Raw genomic sequence first — 24395 nt, 5'->3', positions numbered from 1 at the left:
ATGCAGAATAAAAGCAGTGAATCTATTTCTCCTCCAGGCCTTAAAGCTTCATTACATAAAAATATGTTGACCGCGTGCAGTTGCTCACGCCTGTGATCCCAGCACTTTGGAATGCCAAGGTGGGCGGATCACCTGAGATCAGGAGTTCGAGACCAGCCTGGCCAAGATGGTGAAACTCCATCTCTACTAAAACTACAAAATTAGCAGGCTGGTGCAGGCCTGTAATCCCAGCTAATCAGAAGGCTGAGGCAGGAGAATCACTTGAAACCAGGAGACGAAGGTTGCAGTGAGCCGAGATTGTGCCATTGCACTCCAGCCTGGGCAAAAAGAGCAAAACTCCATCTCAAAAAAAAAAAAAAAAAAAAAAGTCCCTTCCTGATTTCCTTAGAGGAGTGACAACCATTTATATAATGATTAACAAACAGTATGTCATTTAAAGCAGTCTAGGTTATTATATCTCATTAAGTAAATAAATTTAGCTTATGTACTTATAAATAACATTTATACATTTTAAATAATTATTTTCATTTTGGATCTTATTTTTTCTCATATTTGTATTACTGTTAAAATTTTAAAAATACTTAAATCCTGGGCCATATATATGAGATATAAGTGAATTGCTTAAATCACTACAGTAATGAGAAAAGTTATGGAAATTTTTGGCCAGGCATGGTGGCTCATGCCTGTAATCCAAACACTTTGGGAGGCTGAGGAGGGAGGATCACTTAAGACTAGGAGTTTGGGACCAACCTGGGCAGCACAGGAAGACTTCATCGCTATAAAAACAATTATCATTATAGAAATTTTTATATAGAATCAGTGTATTATCAGAATACTCAGAATTATAAACTTAACATCAAAAAAGAAATATTTTGTTTGAGTTATCAGTTGTGGACATATTATGTCAGTTTGGTGTCAACAATTTGCTTTATCTCAAGTGTAGTATACACAAGTTAACTGGTTATACCATGATCTAAACAGTTTGGTACGCAGTAATAATAATAAATAATGCAGACTTAGGCAACTTGTACAAACATTTCAAAACATAAATTCCTGTTGAAACATTTTCAAAAGTGAATTTTATGAAACAATTTTGGAAGCCTCAGAAAATATTCTCTGATATTTTATTTTATTGCTATGTTTTATTTTGGGATGATCTTAAAGGACATCAACATAGACTACAGAAATAGCAAAACTTCTTTAGCAAGTTATTGTTACAAGAAAGAGGTACTTGCATTTGTGTTTGTATTTGCAATAAAGCTGGCACAAACAAGCGGGTAAGAAAAGAGTTGAGATGAATTTAATATGTTAATGATTACAACTGTGCCAAGTAGCGCAGAATGAAATTAAAGGACACTGCTCTAAAGATGCCCTCCAATCTGTACAAACAGAAATGGTGATGACATATGGAATAAAACAGAACATGTGAAAAGCACTAATATCAGTATTGAAACTTTAAGCAGTAATTTAGTCAAAGCATATATGCATGGTCTATGCCACAGGGAAAATAATAGCAAATATTTGTTGAGTGATTGGTGTCATAAATAGTTCTAAATGCTTAACATATATTGGATCCTTTGATTTTTATAATAATCTTATGAGGCAGGTCCACTTATTATCCCTATTTTACACATACGGAATCAAAGACACAAAAAAAGGTCAGGCAGCATGTTTTAGTACACACAGCTAAAAGACGGAACCAGAATTTAAAGTGGAAAAATGTCCTGCTTGTGCTTATAATATTAATCACTATGTTATAAATGCACATATATATTAAATTTTATCCAATATTTATAGCAAACATTGCCATGATCATTTATACTCAATGATAATTTACAGGAACATTTTATCAGTTGTATGAGTAAAAATTAAGATTTTTTCTAATTTTCAAAACGGAAATTCTAACATTTTATTTCAGAGTAAGATGGAAAGATCTCAAATGAGAGTAGAAATAAATATCTTTTATATTCATAACTTTTGTGAATATATGACCATTCACCAAAAGCTATTAAACAACCTAGTGACTATTTGCTTTTTTGTATTAAAAAACTCGGAAAAAATGAAAGTCAAATTTCAAAGGGGATCTTTTTCTTTGAACTTAAAGACCATATAGGATCTTGATTTACTTCATTTTTTAACTAGATTGTTGAACATCACATTTTCATTTTACATTATGATTTCTTTAAAACACTTGTCATGAAAATAAATACTTCATTTTATACCTTTAAAATTCATAATAATATGAGTAATGCTATATATAAACATATACATAAGTGTATATGTCCTGAGTATACCAAAAGCACGTTTATATTCAATTTTTAAATAGTATGAGATACAAATTCTGGTCTTCATATTTTCTTTGGGACTTCATAATATCCAAGGAACATTAAAATACCAACTTAAAAATCCATGTAACTCTTCAAAATTGCATTGCTAAAATAAACAGATTCTCATTGCAATAAAAAAAGAAATTATTAAATGTCTATTTTAAAAAAAGAAATCCCCTTTTAGAAAATCATTTGCAATAGAAACTTACTGAGGTAAACTTAATTTAAGACCAAATTCCTTTGACAGCTAAATAGTAATTGAATATAATCCAGGATACAATATATATAAAGAAGCATAATGAAATCCTTACCAATAACTTAATAAAACAATTAAACAATACATCCAGATTAGAATTGTTTTGTAAAAAATAGGAAATGCTACATTGGTACGCACTAAAAGGAAAGCACATAAGACAATTTTTTTAGAAAAACAGCATAATCAGATAGTAAATGCTGTTTTGTTTAAAGTCACCTTGGTCTACATTTTCAAGATTGGCAATATGGACAACCACAGAAGCATGTAGATCACACATGTTTTCTAAATAATGAGTTACCAATCTTCAGCATAATGTTTGTGGATACATTAAGTTGTTTCTGTTCTTCTTTTTCAGAAATTTGCCTGGTTAAAAACCATAACTGCTCTCTAAACATATGATAATAGAATTTTAACAAACGGTGCCTAAAATTATTTTCTTAAGCCAGTTATTTTCTAGTTTCATAGTCATTCTGCTCATTATCCATTTTGAGTAACATAAGAGGCCAAAATCTTTTAAACAGTGACAATTACTTACAAATATTTTATAGTTCAAGAAAATAGATTGAATGCCAGTTTATTTCTGTCTAAAGAGACATAATAGCTTTATTTTACTTAGCTGCCTTTTATTGCTTAACTTTTACAGGACATTTAAATCATTTATAGGCAAGTGTCCACCAGATTAGAGTGAGTATAAGGAAGAGGGAGATGGAGAACATGACGTTGAAGGCTATTTCTGAACAAGTGATCCATGCCAGCCAATTGAAATATTTGATTCAATCTCTTTGAAGCTATTGTTTCTTTGAAAGGGCAAATTGCTGTTAAAATGGAGAACTGATGCTGGCTACTACAGTTAAAATAGTCTGCCCCTCAAGACTCATAGGGAAAATAGCTGAAGAATATAGAGTTTAAATGGGTTCTTGTTGTTTCCATTGGAGTCTTAACATTTACTTGCTTCTATTGATCTAAGGCTTATTAAATAAGTCTAGTAACTTAGTATTGTACGGTCTAGTGATTTATGCCTGTAGTCTTTAAATAGTGTGAGAGTCCTTGGAGAATGTTAAGCCTGAAGGCTATTAATAATATTCTTAATAATTTGCTTTGTTCTAATTTTTGATGTTTTCTAAATTAAAAGGAAGATGAGTACTTTAAAATATATAGCTTTGTCCTAAAATACATGATTAAGCATGGATATCCGTTTATCTCAAAAAGATATATAAAATGATGTAAATCAATTTATTTTTGTGGCACATATTGTCATCTGGGTATCTTAATGTTCCTTCTTGCTTTTTTCCTTGATAACCGTGAGTTTGAGAGAGGAGCTATGTGCCACCTTCCTAATTGCCTTGCATATAGCTTATGCATTTGCCATCACACCATTAGAAATCTGCTGAGGTTTCTTCTTAAGCTGTGTTTTCCTGATAGAAAGGAAATGACATGAATTTTCCCTTATCCTCTCCCCTTTCTAACTTAAGGTCAACCTGATACCTGACTGAAGCAGCTTTCAGGAAACAAGGAGACAGCAAACCTGAGGAAAATAATCATAGAAATGTTAGCCACAATATTGTGGAGTCACTCAATCAGTAGCAGCCCTGGTTTTGCCTGATTTTATTATTCTATTAAAAAAAGCACCCCGATTTTCTAAGAGGCAACATTAAGGCTTTCTGTTTCTTGCAGTTATAACTAAACTGCTATTTTTTTAATGAAAAGATATTGATTGATGTTTTGTATGTATCCCATAGAGTCTACAACTGACATGTGCCGATAGTAGCTATTTTTTTTAATTGTTCAAATTTTATAGCTGTAACATGCACATGGATTCATTGGCTGTGTGACTACAGGAGGGCAGGCAGGGATTTGGTGACCTTCTTGTACTGTGTGTGGTCTGCACCATGATGCTGCTACTGCTCTCTTGGCTTCTAACTATGTGATAGTATCCCAGACAGTCCCAGCAGCTACACTCAAATTTAGGGAAGAGTTGATGGACTATGGCATGAACTTTGGATCAATGGGAAATAAAAGTACAAGAGAGAGGTTCAGGCAGATGAAGTCTTATCTCTTTCCCTGCACGACAGATTTTTTCAGAGACTCACTATTTCATATAGTCCTCTGAGGTTTCCTACTGAGACTGTGTGAACCACCAACTGTGCTTGTCAGGAACTGAAGCTATTTCAGTAATGCATCTCCTTGTATCCTTGTATTTTCCCAATTTCCTTTCCGGCCTCACTTTCATAATCCCCTTATATTGTTTTCCTGTGACCTCACTGACCAGTAAAGTTATAGCATGTAAATCTTGCCTCAGGACATATTTTTCTAGAGAATATGAACTAAGAAAACTAATGTGCTTGGAAAATTTTTTTCTGAGATAAGACTATTGTATTCACTACAGTATGTTGCAACTTTCCCCTCTTTAGATCTATTGTAGTAGTGAATTCTCTTCTCTCCCTAACCTTAATAGTCATTTTATTTATACAAATGTTCTGTGACATTCCTGGAGTAATGACTCCATCAGTCTATGGAGCTTCCTATCCCTGGTCCTCACCAATGTTAATTCTGAACACTTTCTTTGTTTTAAAGTTGATAAGGTTTTGCTAACAGTAGGATCAGATAAATAGTTATCCATATTTTTAATAGTGCTTTAGATATTTTTAATCTACTTGGGTTTTATTGAGATATAACTAAAAATTAAAATACTTTTCTCAGAGCTAACTAGCATTTTTCTTAAAGCTAACTGGTACTAGTACTTCTGATTTTTCTTAAAACATTTTTCTCTAGCATACATTATTTTATGAACACAGAATGTAATACACCCACAAAATATGTGTTAAGCAATTATTTATGTTATCAGTAAGGATTCTGGTCAAATAAAAGACTATTCATAGTTATATTTCTGAGGAGTCAAAAGTTAAGTGCAGATTTTCTTTTTTTTTTTGAGACCGAGTCTTGCTCTGTCGCCCAGGCTGGAGTGCAGTGGCGTGATCTCAGCTCACTGCAAGCTCCGCCTCCTGGGTTTACACCATTCTCCTGTTTCAGCCTCCCGAGTAACTGGGACTACAGGCGCCCACCACCACGCCTGGCTAATTTTTTGTATTTTTAGTAGAGATGGGGTTTCACCGTGTTAGCCAGGATGGTCTCGATTTCCTGACCCCGTGATCCACCCGCCTCAGCCTCCCAAAATGCTGGGATTACAGGCGTGAGCCACCAAGCCCCGCCTAAGTGCAGATTTTTGATGGTTTGGGAGTCAGTTTTCCTACCCCTCCATTGTTCAATGGTCAATTGTATATATAAAGAATGTGTGTGTGTGTGTGTGTGTGTGTGTTGTGTAATATATATAATTTGTTAAATTAAAAAATAAATATTATCATTTATTTCAAAACCATTTTATTTGACTCGAATGTAAGTTTCAGTCCTTCTCCCTTAAACACAAAATAGTACACTAATTACCATCAAGCGGATACATACAAAGTCTCCTAAATGTGTTTCCTGTATAAGCTGTATAGTAGTAATCAGAAAGTAATCAGAAATTTAAAAATGAGTTTCCTTAAACAGGTGTCAAGCAGTGGGGGAATAATTCAAGGAGGTTAAGCCTTTTCACATCTTGTAGGAGGTTATGAATAGAAATCTTTTCACAGAGCACAGTTAATTTAATTTGAATTTTAAATCTTGACTCTTTAATTGACCCCCTTATTCTAAAACAGTGGAAATAAAGACTTAATGGATTTTTTTAAGTTAATTAGAATCTGGTTTAAACTGCACACCCACTCCCAGAAGGAAACCTTTTACGGTGTAACAGATGACTTACTATTAAATATTTTACAATACAGCATAAATATCTTACATATTGTGAATATGTGTAATAGGTCAAGTTTCTTGCTCTCACTACATTTGTCAAGCTAGGAGATCTAATTCCCTAAAATCAAATCAGTCTGGAATGACAACGTCTTTAACCAAACATCTATAGAATAGAAGGCAAGACACTGGAGAATAGTGTCTGCAAAAAATTCAGGATTTACAAGGAATCTTAGAATTTATCAAGCCTAAAAATTATCTGACACAAATATGCTACAATAATCTCTTGAAAGTCCTAATACCATCACATTAAGATACTGAGACGTCAAATTCTAATTTGGTGCTGTTATAGTTAGATATTAATATTTTTGTACAGTTCTAACACGGCATGTTTTTGATAATATTCTTTCTCCAACCCAAATAGAATAAGTATTTTCTTTTTTACATGACAGCCCCATCACATATTTGAAAATTGCTGTTAAAAATAATAGCTAATACTGAGTACTTACTAAATGTCAGGCATGATTCCTAGGGCTTTATCTGAATCACTTCAAGTATTTCTACCTTATAAGGTAGACAATACTTTTAGAAGACAAAGAGGAGGCACAGAAAGGCTAAATCACTCTTCGTCTTATCACTAGTAAATGTTGAAGTCAGATTACAATCCACATTATGGTTTCTTGCTCTGAGTTAAGTATGACATTCCCTGTCGCCTCTTTCCAAAAAATCATTTCCCCTAGGGTTTTTTCTACCTTTCTAAAGAAAGTAATATGTTTAAAAATATTAGGGAGTTTAATACAAAATAAGTATTAAGTGTGTTTATTTTCATTTCCCAATTTACATGTATTCATTAGAAAAAAATTAAAATCATAGATAAGCCAAACTAAAAAACAAAGTTTTCTATAATCTCACCACTTAGAAAAAACCACAACAGTAAAGTGTTGTATATAAAATATTCTGTTCTATTCTAAAAATGATATGTATCACCAATTTGTCATCTACCTCTCTGCTTCCTCTCTTAAAGCTTCTTCTCACCTTCCAAATAATATCAATTTTACAAAACACTCTGAACAAATATACATTAAGATATTGTACAAATCTATTTGCATCATAAAAAATAAATAAATTTAACACAATGTCTTATTTTCTGGCACATTTCCATTTGGGAGTTTCTTGTTTCTCTCTTTTCTCTCAAAGCATTTAACTTTCATCATTGAACTAGGAGGACACCACCCAACTTCTTATCAACTGAATGCTCTAGTTGAGCTTGGTAGTTGCTATAGTTTGAATGTTTTTGTTCCCTCCATAATTCATGTTGAAATTTAATTCCTAATGCAACAGAATTGAGAAGTGTGGCCTTTGGAAGGTGACTGAGTAATGAGGGCTCCACCCTCATGAATGGGAGGGCTTGCAGAAGGGTTATCACCCCTTTTGATCTTCTGCCATCTGCCAAAGTCCTTCACTGGACACCAGATGCTGGCATCTCAATCTTGGATGTTCCAGACTTTACAACTGTAAGAAATAAATTTCTGTTCTTTACAAATTACCCAGTCTCACAAATTTTGTTATAGCAGCACAAAATAGACTTAAGAAAATGTTGGAGAATATGTAGCCATTCTTTATTCAAATATGGCTAAAAAATAGTTTCTTGTTTGTTTTTTACAGCTTTATTGAGCTATTATTCAAATATCATATAACACCTATTTATGGCATTGAATTTAATAATTTTTAGTGTATTATAGACATGTGCAGTCGTCATGCTAATCAATGTTACAACTCTTTTTATGGCTGCAAAAATAAACCCCATGCACATTAGTTATCACCTCCTTATCCTCTCACTCTACTTCATAGCCCTTAAGCAACCACTAATCTATTTTCTTTTTCTATATAATACTCTATTCCAGACATTACATAAATGATTTACGCATCAGTTAAGGAAGAACCAGTTAGATTTCTAATTTCCAACACTAGATAATATTAAGTATAAGTTAAAAATAAATACTGATAATTAAAATTTGTATTTAATTTTAAAAGGCATTTCTAGGTAAAAACTTGATTTAATGAGTTCTTTTTGTTACTGTAGTTATAAAAAGTTAGCTAGCTAGTGAATAAAAAGGAACAACATACAAATCACCATTTATCTACTATCATCAGTGTTTTATAAACTGCTATATGTACTGAATATTTTTGTCCCACCAAAATTAATGTTGAAATCCTAACTCTCAAAGTGATGGTATTAAAAGTGGGGCCTTTCAGAGGTGATTAAATCATGATAGCTCAACCCTCATAAATTGCATTGGTGCCAATATAAAAGAAGCCCAGAGAGTTCATTCACCCTCCCATCAAAGTTAAAGCAAGACTAAAGCCATCTATGAAGCAGGAAGTTGATCCTCGACAGATAGCGAATCCGCTGGCACTTTGGTCTTGGACTTCCCAACACCTCAACCTGTAAAATTAATATTTTTTTGTTTATAAGTCACCCACTCTATTGTATTCTATTATAACTGCCCAAACAAACTGAAACACAAAACATCACTATAAATATCAACATCTAAGAACTGAAAAAAATTGCAAGCTTTTAACCCAAACTATAGCATATCTCATTGAGAGTAGAGGATTTATTAACAGAATTCAATGTAAAGGATTGAAATATTAGTTACAGAAGAAGGGTTGAATGGTAACATTTTTACTTTCAGATAATAGTTTAAATGATCTAAGTGCATGCTGAAGATCCAAAGTAACCTTTAAAACAGATCTATCAGTAACTTTTATTTATTCTCATCTATTAGAAAACCAACAGTGTTCATGGCAACACGGTTGGCATTGGCTCAAAGGTGTTAGTGTCTCTGCCGGGTCATGTGTTGACAACAATCTCCTGTTGCTTGTCCATTTGCTATGCTTGGCAAACCTCCAGATTCATTTAAAAAAATAAAGAAAGAAAAAGAAAACACCAACAAAGAATGGTAGAAGAAGCAGTTCACTGTAAATACTTAATGATTATTACTACAAGAGTTATGAATATTACTTTCAGATTATGGCATCTAGTATTTTTTAAAATTGCTCCTTTCAATATTTCCATGCCCACAGAACCAGAATCTTGTGACTGAAGGCCATGTGATTACTGAATTGGAGAATACATAAAGAAATATCGAATAACTGTACACTTCTCTTCCGAAATCATTAGTCTAAAATGTCAAATACTAATGCTTTGTTCTGATAGAGTATGAATTCCACAAAGGCTTTTAAGTTGGGAGATTCAGTTATCCATTCTTAATGTCATGAGACATGCAAAGTACCTGGGGCTATACATACAAAGATAATGTTGAGAGATTTCTATATCACAGCACATAAATACCAAGCTGTTGGGAGTAAATATACCTTTTGTGACATGACATTATATGCTGTAAGAGTGGTTTTATTTACACATAGCTTTTATTGGCTTTTATCTTCTTAAACTGTACAACAAAATGGCATGCCAATAATATTGTTAGTAAAAAAAAGAATATAGATTTGTTAGAGACAAATATCAAATAGTCTTGTCTAATAAATGGGCTAATATATTTATGTTTTAATTCATATTGTTAATGATAACAGCATTTTTATATCTGTAGAAGTATATGTTTCTCCTTCTTAAACAACAGAAAGTTAGATTAATATGCTCACATAGAACCACTGGCATATAATAGTAATATGTATTTCTATTTTCCTTCTTTGGTCAGTTTTTATTGCATGTAGATGAATTTTAAAAATCTTTGTATTTCAAATCTTTGCCACTGGCTAATTCATTGTAAATTGAAAGACAATGTTTCTCAACATACAGAAAGAGTAATCATCTACAAAAAAATCTGTAATGTGTCAAAGACTCCTCCTGTTCCTTTAGAGGAATATGCTAGAGTATTGAGGTAAAACATACATTTAAAAATTCCCTATAATGTCCCCTATGTCACATAAATATTATGTAAAACAAACACTCAATATATTCTCAGAAATCATTTTCTTTTTATAGTCATGTATATTGACTCCATGAAATTAAAAAGCATTATATGGCCAATTGTTTGTTATTGCCTAGTCTTATTCAATTTTTTTGAAAGAGTTTAACATGTAGTTTTACCTTATAGGATAGAAACAATAGTTTGGCAGGCAAAGTAAGAAAGTGCCTTAATACAGAAACTAACAATAGTAACAAAAGTGATAATTATATTAGAAAATTAACATTTATAAGAACTTAAATAAACTAGGCGTTTTCAAAGCCATTTGAAGATGCAAGGTATGTTCTATTATAGCTTAATTCAATAATGCTTAGTTAATATCTAGTCTTTTAAGGGTTAACAAAATGAAAATTCAACACAGGCTATACATGTAGCAAACAGAAAAGAGGTAATAAAAATCCAGAATACAATACTAAAATTAAAATTAAACATTTATGTTAGATGATTATGTATCATAAACTCACCAATTAAGATAAATAGGTTAGAAAATAACCAAACTATTCTGGGGGAGAATTGAAAGAAAAACTGAAATGCTATATAATAGGCAAACATCTGAAGTAGCATGACTGAGAACTATTGAAAGCACAAATCTATGCTCAGACAAACCAGTTACATTTATATAAAAATAGGGATCAATTATATTATAAATTTTAAGTGCAAAGAAAAAATATATAAATCATGCAATTGTAAATCTTGCTTTGTGTTTGTTTTCAGCATTATGGGACTTTCTGGTATAATTCAACTAGATCTTTAATAAACTAATGATGAAAACAAGATACAAATATTCCATTCCACTGCAATAGAACAACCCACAAACATACAACAATTTTTTAAAAATCCGCATTGCTTCAAAGATATTATTGGAGCTAGAAAACTTAAGGAAAATATATATCTATGATCAGAGAACAATAAAAAGTATCTGAAACCTGAGCAAGTTCAAGGGAAGTATGCAATATTGAAGATGTTATATTTGTTATGGAGACAAAGGCAAGCAATAGCAGTGGAATTTGGAGAATAAACTTTGTGCTCTCAAAGAGTAAGAAAACGGTATTAAGTACAAGAAATGATAACATAGGGTAACAATAAAGACATTTTGTCTTACTCTTTGAATCTCTTTAAAATGCAATTGATTTTTAAAGCAATAATAAAAACAATATATTGTGGAATTTGTAACACATTAGTAATAAAATGCATGATACCCATCTCCTAAAACCAGAAGGGTAAAGATGAAATATAATATTATAAGAATCTTGACCTAGTTGAAATGATATAATATCATTTGCAAGCAGACTGATAAATTAAAGGTATATATGGACAATCCTAAAACAAGTACTTAAATTACATAAAATTGCACAGCTAGTCAAAAAAGAGATAATATGAGATAATAAAAATATTAAATTGGGTCAGGTGTAGTGGCTCACACCTGTAATCTCAACATTTTGAGAGGCCGAGGCAGGTGGCTTACTTGAGCCTAGGACTTACAGACCAGTCTGGGCAACATGGCAAAATCCCAGCTCTACCAAAAATACAAAAATTAGCCAAGCGTAGTGGCATGCCTATAGTCCCAGCTACTTGGTAGGCTGAAGAGGGAGGATCAATTGATCCTGGGAGGTAGAAGCTACAGTGAGCTGTGATCACACCAATGCACTCCAGCCTGGGCAACAAAGTGAGACCCTTTCTCACAAAATAATAATAATAATAATAATAATAATAATATAAAAATAAATTAATTTAGAAGTAGGTAGTAAAAGACGAAGAAAAGGACAAAAAATGGAAGAAATGAGTATAAAACCAATACCAAAAGGCATGATGTAAATAAATCCATTCGTAAGAAAGTCACATTAAATTTAAATGGTTTAAATAGCTATGGCACAGAAAGAGATTGTCAGGCCTAAATACATACACAAATATACTATGTTCATAATATAGTTAATGTCAGTTCCTCCAAAACTGATCTATAAATTCAACAAAATAGCAATGAAAAAATCTCAGAAACCCTTTTTTTGTATAATCAGCTGATTTAAAAATTTTTATGAAAATGAAAAACCTTAGAATATCCAGAACAGCTTTGAAAAAAAAAAAGAACAAAGTTAAAGGACTTATACCACTTAAAACATTATTATAAAATTACAGTAATTAATACAGTGTGATATTGACCTCAAGATGCACAAATAAATCAATGGAACAGTCTGGAAGGTGTATTTCTTATACCCATGCATATCGAAGCAATTGATTTTTGACAAAAGTACAAAAGGAATTCAGTGGGAAAATAATATCTTTTTCAATAAATGGTACTGAAATAGATATATCTATATGCTAAAAAAGTAAGAATCTTAAATCCATATGTCACAGCATAACAAAAATTACCTGAAAATAGATCATAGGCCTAAAAGTAAAGCCTAAAACTAGAAAAAAGTTTATAACAAAACATAGGAAAAAAATCTTCGTGACCCTGGCATAATTCATTACAAAAATTAAGTAAATAATCATTATTAAAAACTTTGGCTCTTCCAAAAACACTGTTAAGAGGACCAAAATACAAGTCACAGACTGGGAGATTTATAATGTATCTAATAAAGAACTTCTATCCAGAATTTATAACACATTCTCAAAACAATAATAAGAAAACAAAAACCATTAACAGAATAGGCAGATTTGAGCAGATCCTTTTCTAAGAAAATATGCAGATCACAAATACATCATAAAAAGTTGCTAATATCATTACCTATTAGGTAAACATCAATGTGAATTAAAATCATAGTGAATTTTATTAAAATGTTTTTAAAAAGACAGATCATTGACAAGAAAGTGGAGCAAATGCAAATCTTGTGCATTCATAATGGGAATGCGGAATAGCATCACCTTTTGGGAAATTGTTTGTTTCTTATAATGTTAATAATATATTTACCATGTGATTCAACTATTTTACCACTAAGTGTTTACACAGGATAAATAAAAACATATGCTCATACAAAAACTCATATATGAAAGTTCATTGACAGCATTCTTTTAATAGCCAACATGGGAAACAACCTAAATATCCACCAACAATGGGGAGAACTCTTGGAGAGAGAACTAAGGGGAGAACTTCAACAATTTTTTTTTTTTTTTTTTTTAGTTTTCAAGAGAGACTTGGATATAATATTTTTGCTCCTTCATAATGTCTTTTATCCAAGGGTAGAGGATTTGGCAATCAAATATTTGCAAGCTTGATATTCATCACGGCTGCCTTTATTATGTGCTAGGATCTGTTTGTTGGCAGTCAGAGAGAAATGCACGGGCTTCTATTCCCTGATTTGGGAAGAGAGCCAAAGCTTTTTGAGTGTTTAAGGATGTCTGGGCACCACAGAGTGGCAGCCTGTGTCAGGATTCTGTTAGGATTACTAACCAATTAACTGAATGTCCTAGGTCAACTTCTAGCTAGTCATGGGGCATACAACTGAGTTCTTCTTGGCTTCTTTTTCTGCCTGTAATGGACAAGGTGAAACAGGCCTGCTTTATTTATCTAGGCAGCTGTTTGGGTTACTGGACTTCATATATACTGCCCATATTTGTACATTTTTCAGTTCTCTCTTCATTTTCATTCTTCTCTCTCTCTCCTTCGCCTGACCAGACAGGTTCAGGAGTAAGATTTAAGTTGGAATTAGCCTTGAGTTTTTAGCAAGATGTAAGGTGCTTGCTGATTTGGTGAGCTTCATTCAAAACTGTGAAGGCTCAAATGTTTATTGAATTGCCCAAGTTATTCCAATAAGTAATTGGAAGGATGTGAAATCAGAATTGTTTTATTTCTTCATGCTTGTAGTTACACAGATGAATTTTATTGCACTATAGTTTCATGAAGATGCCTATTAACAGAATTTTTTAGTTGATACAAAGATGAGTACGTTTTACTTGATGAAGGTTTATAGGTTACAAAATATAAAAATGCATCATGTCTCTTCATATTTTTAAAGAATAACATTTTTTACTATTCTAAGACATTTGTTATTGTCCATTCATAGTTTAAATTTAGACTCCTTTTTTTTAGAGTCAAGTGTTATTGTTATTATTATCATTATTTTGAGACAGGGTCACACTCTGTCGCCCAGGTTGGAGTTCAGTGGCGCGATCTCAGCTCACTGCAACCTCTGCCCCACAGTGTCAAGAGATCCTCCAACCTCAGCCTCCCGAGTAGCTGGGACCACAAGTGTGCACCACCACACATAGCTAACTTTTTGTATTTTTGATAAAGACGGGGTTTCACCATGTTTCCCAGGCTGGTCTCAAATTCCTGAGCTCAGATGATCCACCTGCCTCAACATCGCAAAATGTTGGGATTACAGGTGTGAGCCACCACACGTGGCCTGAAAAAGACAAATGTTATTTTTAAATGGCTATGCCTGTGTTGTATTTGAAGCAATAAAATATTTGAAGCATTTAAAAGCATAATATCTTCTCCCTTTCTAATATATATTGCAAATAGTTTTGATATTTCTAAAAATTTATTCAAATATGATTATAACCAGCTCTCAAAAATATTCACACATGCATAAGAAGAGTAAATCTATAAAACAAATTTAATGGCATTATTTCTAAAATTTTATATTTGCCTTTTGGATAAATCTGGAGATTTCTTTTAGGCTATGAGAAACACTGAACTTGGAAAATTCAATGCCAAAAAAGAATAATGGAATCCGTTTATTTTTATTTGCCTTATGAGATATTTGGTATTATCCAGGTATACTGTCTTAACATTTGCCTAAATTTTCCTGTTACTATTTCCATGTTGGCATTAAAGACTTACTGATGGATAGATAATGCAGTTACATTCTCCAAAACTTTGTTCAAGCTGAAGAGAACAAGTTTATGCAAAATCTTCTGCCTAAAAATAAATATATTTTATGATTTGGTTACAGAGACATGACATGTAGAAAATGCTATAGAATGATTATCTCATAATTATTTTCACAATTATTACTGAAAACCATAAAGAGCAAGTAGAACACTGAGTCTCATAGTAGATAAATGGTATCTTGAAAAATAATGGCAATTGTAGCGTACAAACTTTATGTAGTTTGCCCATTTTATTATGTTAAACAGCACTAGCTATGTCAAGATGTCACTCTCTCCTAGGAATAGTAATCATGGGATCACTATCTTTATGAACAAATTCTTTTTATGTGTAGTTTTGTAATATAATTTTCCTAGGGACACTTGCTCATCATTTCTTTTTATTTTTTATTTTTTTGAGATGGAGTTTCACTCTTTTGCCCAGGCTGGAGTGATGAAGTGGCAGGATCTCAGCTCACTGCAATCTCTGTCCCCCAGGTTCAAGTGATTCTTGTGCTTCAGCCTCCTGAGTAGCTGGGATTACAGGCACCTGCCACCATGCCTGGCTACATTTCATACTTTTAGTAGAGACAGGGCTTTGCCATGTTGGCCAGGCTGGTCTTGAACTCCTGACCTCATGTGATCCACTCACTTTGGCCTCCCAAAGTGCTAGGATTACAAGCGTGAGCCACCACTTCCGGCAAATGTAGAATATTTTTCACAGGATTGCATGGAATTTCAAAATTTAATCCAGGAGGTAAAATGTAATTTTAAAATAATTGTGAGATATGTTAAAATGTTTCTATTTAAAACCAAAGCCATATGTTAATTTTGAAATATATTTATGCTATATCTAAATTATATAAAATATTATATTTCTCTGAACAGCTTGTTGACATACTTGAGTACAAATAGTTGATGAGTTTGTCATCATATGCTTGTCTCCAAATTAGACCAAGTACAGTGGTTCAATTTTTTTTTAATTTAAGGAAACTATCCAAACTTCAAAATTACAAAATTAAAAAAGAAAATAAGACAAGATTAAACATCATGTTTATGTGTCTGCTTATTTGTGTGTATGTGATTTCTGAATATTTCCCACTGGCTCCATTTTCATAAGCCTGTAATTGAGAATTGCCATCATAATAATTAGTAAGGAAACTTAGTATCATGATTCTTCCTTGTAAATTATGGTTCCTCCTTACCACATTATGAGATTCATAATAGCTGCATATAAATAAGAGAAAGTAAAGTCCTAAAGTCCAAATGGAACAAAAACTATATCGATCTATTTATACACTTCAGTAATCAGCCAAACATTGGTAACAATATTTATTTTAAAAAACAAATAACTATTTAAATCTTACTTTCGACTTAAGCGTTCTAAGGTCAAAGCATCTGGGTTTTTGAAACAGCATTTGAATCTGTCTAGGCCACCACCTAAATGCCAATGCCTAAACTGTAGAGAAAAGTTTTATCTTAGGCATACATTTTCCTGGTAATGTGTTTAATATATAAATAATAGAACACTTCAGCATATCCAAAAGAAAAAGCCAACAATCTTAAAAGCCAAATAATAATATGAGTTAGAAATCAGCAAAAAAGGAAACCTCAAAGACTCACAAAGGTAGGAATAAGTTCTCAGACATTATTAATTTTAAAATGCAAATTGAAACAATAATAAAATAACAACTTGACATATTTTGTCCTGTCAAACATTCAAAAACCTGATAATGCCAAAATTTTGTGGAAATACAGGGAAATAGAAAGCTTCATGCAGTTTTGGTAGCTGTGCCGCCCGCTCTAAATTACAAGAGTGCAATCTGGCACTCTGAGTGTACACTATTTTTAAAAAATTTTCCCAGAGGTCTATTAGGAGAACATAAAATAGATATTGAGTAAAAAATACTTTGTAGAAATTATTCATTGAAGACAATCACAAGGAGATTGTCTATGTACAATGTGATATATGCATATCTGAAAAACTATAATGCATCAGAAAGAAATGAACTAGCTATATCACATGTAAGGGTAATTTTTAAAGAGTGCTGAATGAAAAATAAAAATAATATAATAAGGTTACATAATTTAATGTCATTTATATAAGTAAAGATTCCTTGCACAGAAATTATCTCCATATACAAAAAATAGTTTACATATTAGAAAGATATTTTTATATAAAATATGATTTGAACTTCATTTTCTCTTATTTTATAAAAATGTTATTGCAAACTGTGAATACATAGGGATAATTAAAGCGAGAAAAAAACAAGAAAGATGCCCTATATTGACCAAAAAGAATAATACATTTTGAAATGTATGAATAAGTGGGGAATGTGCATAAAAGAATGAATACATATAATTGAATTGAGATTTTTGCTTAATTGATGAATGATGTGAATATTTACATTCAGAAAGCACAGCTTCTCTCAATTAGGATTAACAGAAAGAAACTTACCTTCAAATATTGTAGTAAAGCTGTAGACCACTAAAGAAAAACAAAGATCTCAAAAGCGAGTCATGGAAAAAATGCATTTTTTAAAAAGTCTCTGAGATTAACAGCAGACTTCTTAGCAAAGAGCCAGTAGAATGATATTTTCATGGTGGTGACAGAAAAGAACTCCTCACCAGAATGGCATGGCCACTTCAATAATAACTCACTGCCACTTCCAATTATCTTTTGCCTGTCAGGTAGCCAACACCTCCTCAACACGCATACTAGTTCAAAATCATTTCCAGATTTTCCCCCAAAGTGTATCAGTAAACAACCAATTTCTAAAATTAAACAAAAAAGCACAGAGATTTCTCTTAAAATAAATAAATGCTAGATGAGGAATTAGTTATTTAGATAATGTCAAAACTGGAAGCCACACAGGAAAGTGAGGCAACCCAGACTGTGGCATGAACAAGAAGCCTCTGCCTTCTCCCCACATAACCCTGGAGGGATAAAACTGAGGAGAATGTTTACCTGAAGCCAGGATTCCGAGCCACTCCCCAGGAAGCTGGAAACTCAACATACCTACCTGACTGAAGTTCAAACCAGGAAAGTAAGAATTGTCAGGTTGGACCTAAAATCATCATATCCGTATATAAAATCAGGAAAAAGTTTAGAACATTTTTAATCATCATTTTTCAATGTCTAATTCATAATGTATGCTGTTGTGAATCTAAGTATTTAAAAAGCTGGTACAGATATTTTTCTGTGTGAAACCACAGCCACCAGGTTTACAATTTTCCGAAGTTGGTTTAAATAAAATGTGTAAATCTACTTCTGCTCTAGTCTAAATTGCATGCCAAGGAAAATCATGGAAAATTATTTCTGTAAAGGCCCAGATAGTAAATATCCACAGCTTTGTGGGAGACACAGTATCTGTTGCTAGTAGTCACACTTGCTATTGCAGGATGAAAATAGGCATAGACAATATGTAATTTATGGACAGAATTATGTTTGCCCTGCAAGGGGGTAAGATTTAGCTCGTGCACTATAGTTTGCCAATATCAGTTTTAGAGTAAAGCTCCATTCTAATTATGGCTTCAGATGTTCATCAAAGATTGTAAAAACAAATTCAATATGCTTCAAAAAGATATGGACCATTGAAGATAAAGACTTATTTCCTTTGAAATGGTAAAATGTTTAAAACAATGAAAATCTTATGATCATTGGGCAACTCACATTCCTGGAAATTGACTTTATAAATATCTGAAGTGAATATGAAAACATTCAAATATGTTCAGATTTTTCTACAAAATGGAAAAATTCCGACAGAATGACACTTAAATATTAAATAACAATTCTAGTTATAAGACCCTTTGATTTGGAATTAACGTGTATGTTTCCATCTGCATGTGAAATTGATAACCTGGAAATCAATTGAACTAAAGAAGAAAAGAAGAATGAAGGGAAGGATGAAATTGGGAGAAAAGGTAAGAGTAAAGGAGTAAGGAAAATTATAATTGAGCTTGAATGTGAAGATTTGATTCGGGAGGTTTCAGATTTTCCAAGTTTCTTGCCTTAGCTTTTGACCTAGTCATCATTATCCTCCTCACAGTGAAGTTAATGACTCTTACCTAGACTCATAAAAGAGTTGTCCTAATTCAAAACTTTTCTAAATCGAAGGAGAGAAAAAAGGTGCAAGTGATATGATTTATACTAGCTAAATAAAGAAAAAAAGCAAGAAAGAGAAGAAAGGAGGAAGAAAGAAAGTAAGAAAAGGAAGGAAGGAAGGGGGGGAGGGAGGGAGGAGAGAGGAAAACAAGGAAGGACTGTATAAAGATCTAACAAAATAAATTCTAATACTTTATTGAATGACTTTAAGAAGACTGCAATAGAAAATTCTAATGTGTTTATCAATAAGAAGAAAAATAAATATGATTAATGTCAGCTGCCTCCATATTAATCTTTACATTTGATTCAATTCCACTGAAAACTTCAACAGAACCCTTCACAGAACTTCAACATTTTGATCTTCAGTTTTATGAAGAAGAATAGACCAGGCGCGGTGGCTCACGCCTGTAATCCCAGCACTTTGGGAAGCCGAGGTGGGCGGATCACGAGGTCAGGTGTTCCAGATCAGCCTGGCCAACATAGTGAAACCTTGTCTCTACTAAAAATACAAAAAATTAGCTGGGCATAGTGGTGGGCACCTGTAATCCCAGCTACTAGGGAGGCTGAGGCAGCAGAATCGCTTGAACCCCGGAGGCAGAGGTTTCAGTGAGCCGAGATCATGCCATTGCAGTCCAGCCCAGGGAACAGTGCAAGACTCCATCAAAAATAAATAAATAAATAAATAAATAAATAAATAAATAAATAAATGGCTAAAATTGGGACATCTTAAAATAAGAGCCAAATGGAGGGACTTACTGTACCAGGTAACAAGCCTTATTGTAAAGTTATAATAAATAATACCAGGAAGGATTAGGAGGGAATAAACAAATGGTCAATAAAAGACAATTAAGTACTCTGTAGAAGAAATACATCTGAGGTGACGTGAAAATCACTGATGAATGCTTAATACATGAACAGCAGATGCAGGTGCAGAAATTGGTCAATTACGTGAAAAAACAAAATGTAATACTTAACTCATAGCCACGCACAAAAAGCGTTTTGAAATAAGGTAAAAAATTACACGTGAAAAGCTAAACTTTCAATTTTAGAAACAAATATAGTGGAGTATATTTACGCCCTTGGTTTAGGGATAGCTTTCTTAAGTAAACCACAGAGGTACAAGCGTGAAAGCATCAAAAGAGTTATATTTTTGGTAAAATTAAAATTAAGATATCTTCTCTTAAAATTAAAATGTCTTCAGCCTCAGAATAATAAATGAAAAGTCTATTACTTAGACTATGTAAAATTTCTAGAAATCTATACATAAAGAGACAGAAATGAACAAACCCAACACACCATTCATAGAGGAATAAAAACAAATGCTGATACATACTTTTTAGAGCACTTAACCTTAACCATCATTTGAGAAAATAAAATCCACATCTATTTTAAAAACAAACACATACTTTAGCCACACTATCAGACAAAATGAAGAACAATAGGAACTCTTAAACACTGCTGGCTGAGATGAATATTGGCTGAGTGCTATTTGGCAATATGAGGTGAAGTTGAAAATGAAGATATACATACCATATAAACATAAAGATTTCTATTCATAAGTCTTGAGTAACACCTGCAAAAGAATATTCATTGAACTGTGTCTATATTAGCAAAAATGTAGGAAAAAATTCCAAAAGTCTGTTGATGAGAAGATAATGATTTATTTTAGACAACAGAATACTATCCAGCATTGAAAATAAGTAAATGTTAACTACATTTTTCAACCTGGATAAATCTCACAACATAAGTAAATGTTAGCCACATTTACATACAAAAATAAGTAAATGTTAGCTCCGTTTATCAGCCAGGATGACTCTCACAACATAATGGATATCTAAATACATACATATATACATATGTACATAGAAAAACAGAGAGCAAAATACCCATTGTGTAAAATTAAATGTGTGTAAATATTCCTATTTTTGAAATATATTAATATATATTGATAGTATAAAATATATACACAAATATGTGAATAATAATAAGCCAAGTGATATGACCACTGATGTTGGTTATTTTGATATTTCATTGGGATTTCTAAATCTTTTAAATTTTAAAAAATAAATCACGTTATTTTAATCACTTTCTCTGCTTAATATCCACAGTACCAACCCTCTTCCTACTCTCATGCCACAAATATAAGCATTTCCCATTTCTTTTTGCCAAGCTCTTCTCTTTTATGTTCTGTGGCAATAACATCTGCTCCCAGTGTGTCAGCTTTCAATTTTATGATAATATCTTTCAAATACACATCTCTAGTCTAAACCACTCCCTCACTAATTCTTCATTTTCAATTTCCTGTTGGGTACTACCAGCTGGGTGTCCTACTAGCAACTTGGAGTATTTTATTGTATGAAGAACAAACAAGGTTTAGCTAAAGCTCATTGAACATTACTACAATTAGCAAACAAGAACATGTAATCTTTGTTATGTGCATTGTCCTGTAGCTGTATTGATTTAGAGCCTTGTTCATAATCTCTACATGTATTTATGAATCCTTTACCAATCTCCAAAATGGTGGGAAGGACCTCTTATAACTTAAAGAAATGGGATAAAAAAAGTTCATGTTCCAAATGGCCTAAAACATTTTCATTAAATGTTTGTTTATTTGAAAGAATACAAACTTTTTTCTTTTTATATTATAGTATCCTGACTTGAATATCATCAAGCTGGGAGCAGCTGAACTTATTTGCATTCTTCTGGTCTCCCTGACTTTCTCTGTTTTTATGTTCAGTCTTTTAGAGTTGATCCCCAACAAAATAAAAACAAAAGCAAAATGCTTCACTTAATCTTGTTTCTCTAGCACGCTAATGCCCATCAATTTTCATCCTTGGATGTCTTCTACGCTTTCTGCTCTGCTTCCTCTGAAAATATTCAGTTCTTAACCGATTGAATTCTCATTTCTGACAATCAACTATGTATTATACTTTATCTGGTCCTTTAAATCTTTAATAATTTCTGAATTCAAAGTTCAATTGTTTCTTTTGAATGTATATTTTATTCAATCTCTTTATCGAATGTAATGCCAGTAACTATGTATTTTTTAAAACACTTTTTTTTTTACTTTTTTTCTTTTTTTGTATTACTCTTTTATTCTGGAAACACTCCTGCTCTGTATATTTTTCTGTTTCTTTTATTTTGCCAGTTTCTAAAATATTGTGTCTCAGATAGACTTAAAATTTAGGGGGATTTTATTTTTTTTCTGGGATCTAATATTGAGTACTGTAATAAAAACGCACTTTTGTTTTGAGGAGCCATGCATGAGGACAGACTTAATTGCAGACTATTTTAGACAGCTTAACATTTTGCATAAATATCAACATAAAAATTAACCCAAGACAGAGGAGAATGGAATATTGTGTGTCACACTAGAGTCCAATGCCTTCTGAGCATATTTTATTATTACTGTACATTGTTGTGGAAGTCTTCCTCTTTCCACTCTTTTTCCCTAGTCATCCTTCTGTAATAATGAAATATTTAAAAATAAAAATATTTTATTATTACTGTACATTGTTGTGGAAGTCCTCCTCTTTCCACTCGTTTTCCCTAGTCATCCTTCTGTAATAATGCTGTTTCTTGTGAGCTGCACCCCTCAACCCTTCCCTTGGAAGCTGCTATATCCATTAAGGAAAAAATGGAATCCCGGTCTCTTGACAACCGTTGTTTTAGATAAAGTTTGGAAAGAGATAGATGATTTAAAGAAATAACTTTTTAGTTTTTGTTAGAATTTTTAGGAACTATCTGGGGCTAGGGCAGTCTTTCCAGCCAAGGAAACATTTTCAAAGTAATAGATGGTCTCAGGACAAAGATCAAAGAAATCTGGAATATTGCCAGTAAAACATGGCCTCTGGGAATCCAGGGTATGGCAGAAAGGCCTTTGTTAAGACCTCAGAAAGATATAAAGCATTTTTTCAAATGCCTTCTAAGTTCAGCAAAAAATTCTCTAAGAATCTAAGAGCATGCCCCATTGACTCTCTTGGCTAGACAACAATGCTTCTAACTTCTTAAAAACATTGTTGCACCATTTCTTTACAAGGGTCTAAAAGAAGAAGGCTTATCTTCAACATAATTGTGGGTGTAGATTCTGTCTAATGGAATGAAATATAAACCAATAGATAAGAAATTAAGAGCTAAGGACAATCATTTTTAGGGATGGGGCCCTAATCAAGAAACTGGGAACACATGCCCAACTATTTCAGAATGTGAAGGACTGGTGATTGAATGCTTGCTTCTCCCCTGCAAGTTTTGGGGTGTCTATTACAGTTATTGTATACCCAGATTACCATTGTATGTTAAATGTGTATGGGAAAGATTATCAGCCTCTTTTCTCCTAGAAACAGAAGAAATCATATTCAAGTAACTAAACCAAAGATGAACATCTCTACTGTGCTCTCTCTGAATTCTGGACCTGTGAATTCATGAAGATAAAATATTTTTTGTTGTATGCCACTAAATTCTCAGCATGTTTGTTATGAAGAAGCAAGTGTTAAAGGCACTTACATATCTTCTCTCCTATTTTCAGATTTCCTCCATAATCATAGATGAAGAGGACAGGAAAAGGGAGAAGAAATCATTTTCAAAGGAAAGAAAGAGAAAAAGGTCTTACAACAATTCACTCAGCATTTCAAGACTTGCAAACAAGACCAGAAACAAATGAAAACCAATGAGGAAAAGAGTAAATAACATTTTTCTAGTGCATTTCAAATGCTGATGCTTTATATAACTCACCATTAATTAAAATAAAAGCCCTGAGATATAGACATTAAGTTCCCCCATTATAGACAAGGTAATGTAAGTTTGTAGAAGTGGCAAAACAAGGTTTCTAGTACAGACATATTTGACTATAAAGTTTTGACTATTTCACTTTATCAAAATATTAACATCCAGGCAGCAGCTTGCCAAAGACATCACTGAGTCTATGGGAATTCTGTGTCAGTAAGAAAACTGAACCTCCTAGAAAAAAAAATCTCTTTCACCTGTCAACATGGAGAGGTAACCCTAGGGAGAAGTAACTTAAGGACAACAAACCTGAAACCTTCTGCACCATCAGAAATATGGTTCCCAGAGGACGTCATACACAGAGGGTAGAAGCCAGGAATAATGCAAAGCCTCTGATTTTA

This window comes from Pan paniscus, chromosome 5 (assembly GCF_029289425.2).
Source record: "Pan paniscus chromosome 5, NHGRI_mPanPan1-v2.0_pri, whole genome shotgun sequence".
NCBI classification, from domain to species: domain Eukaryota; kingdom Metazoa; phylum Chordata; class Mammalia; order Primates; family Hominidae; genus Pan; species Pan paniscus.
This window is presented reverse-complemented; position numbering follows the sequence as displayed.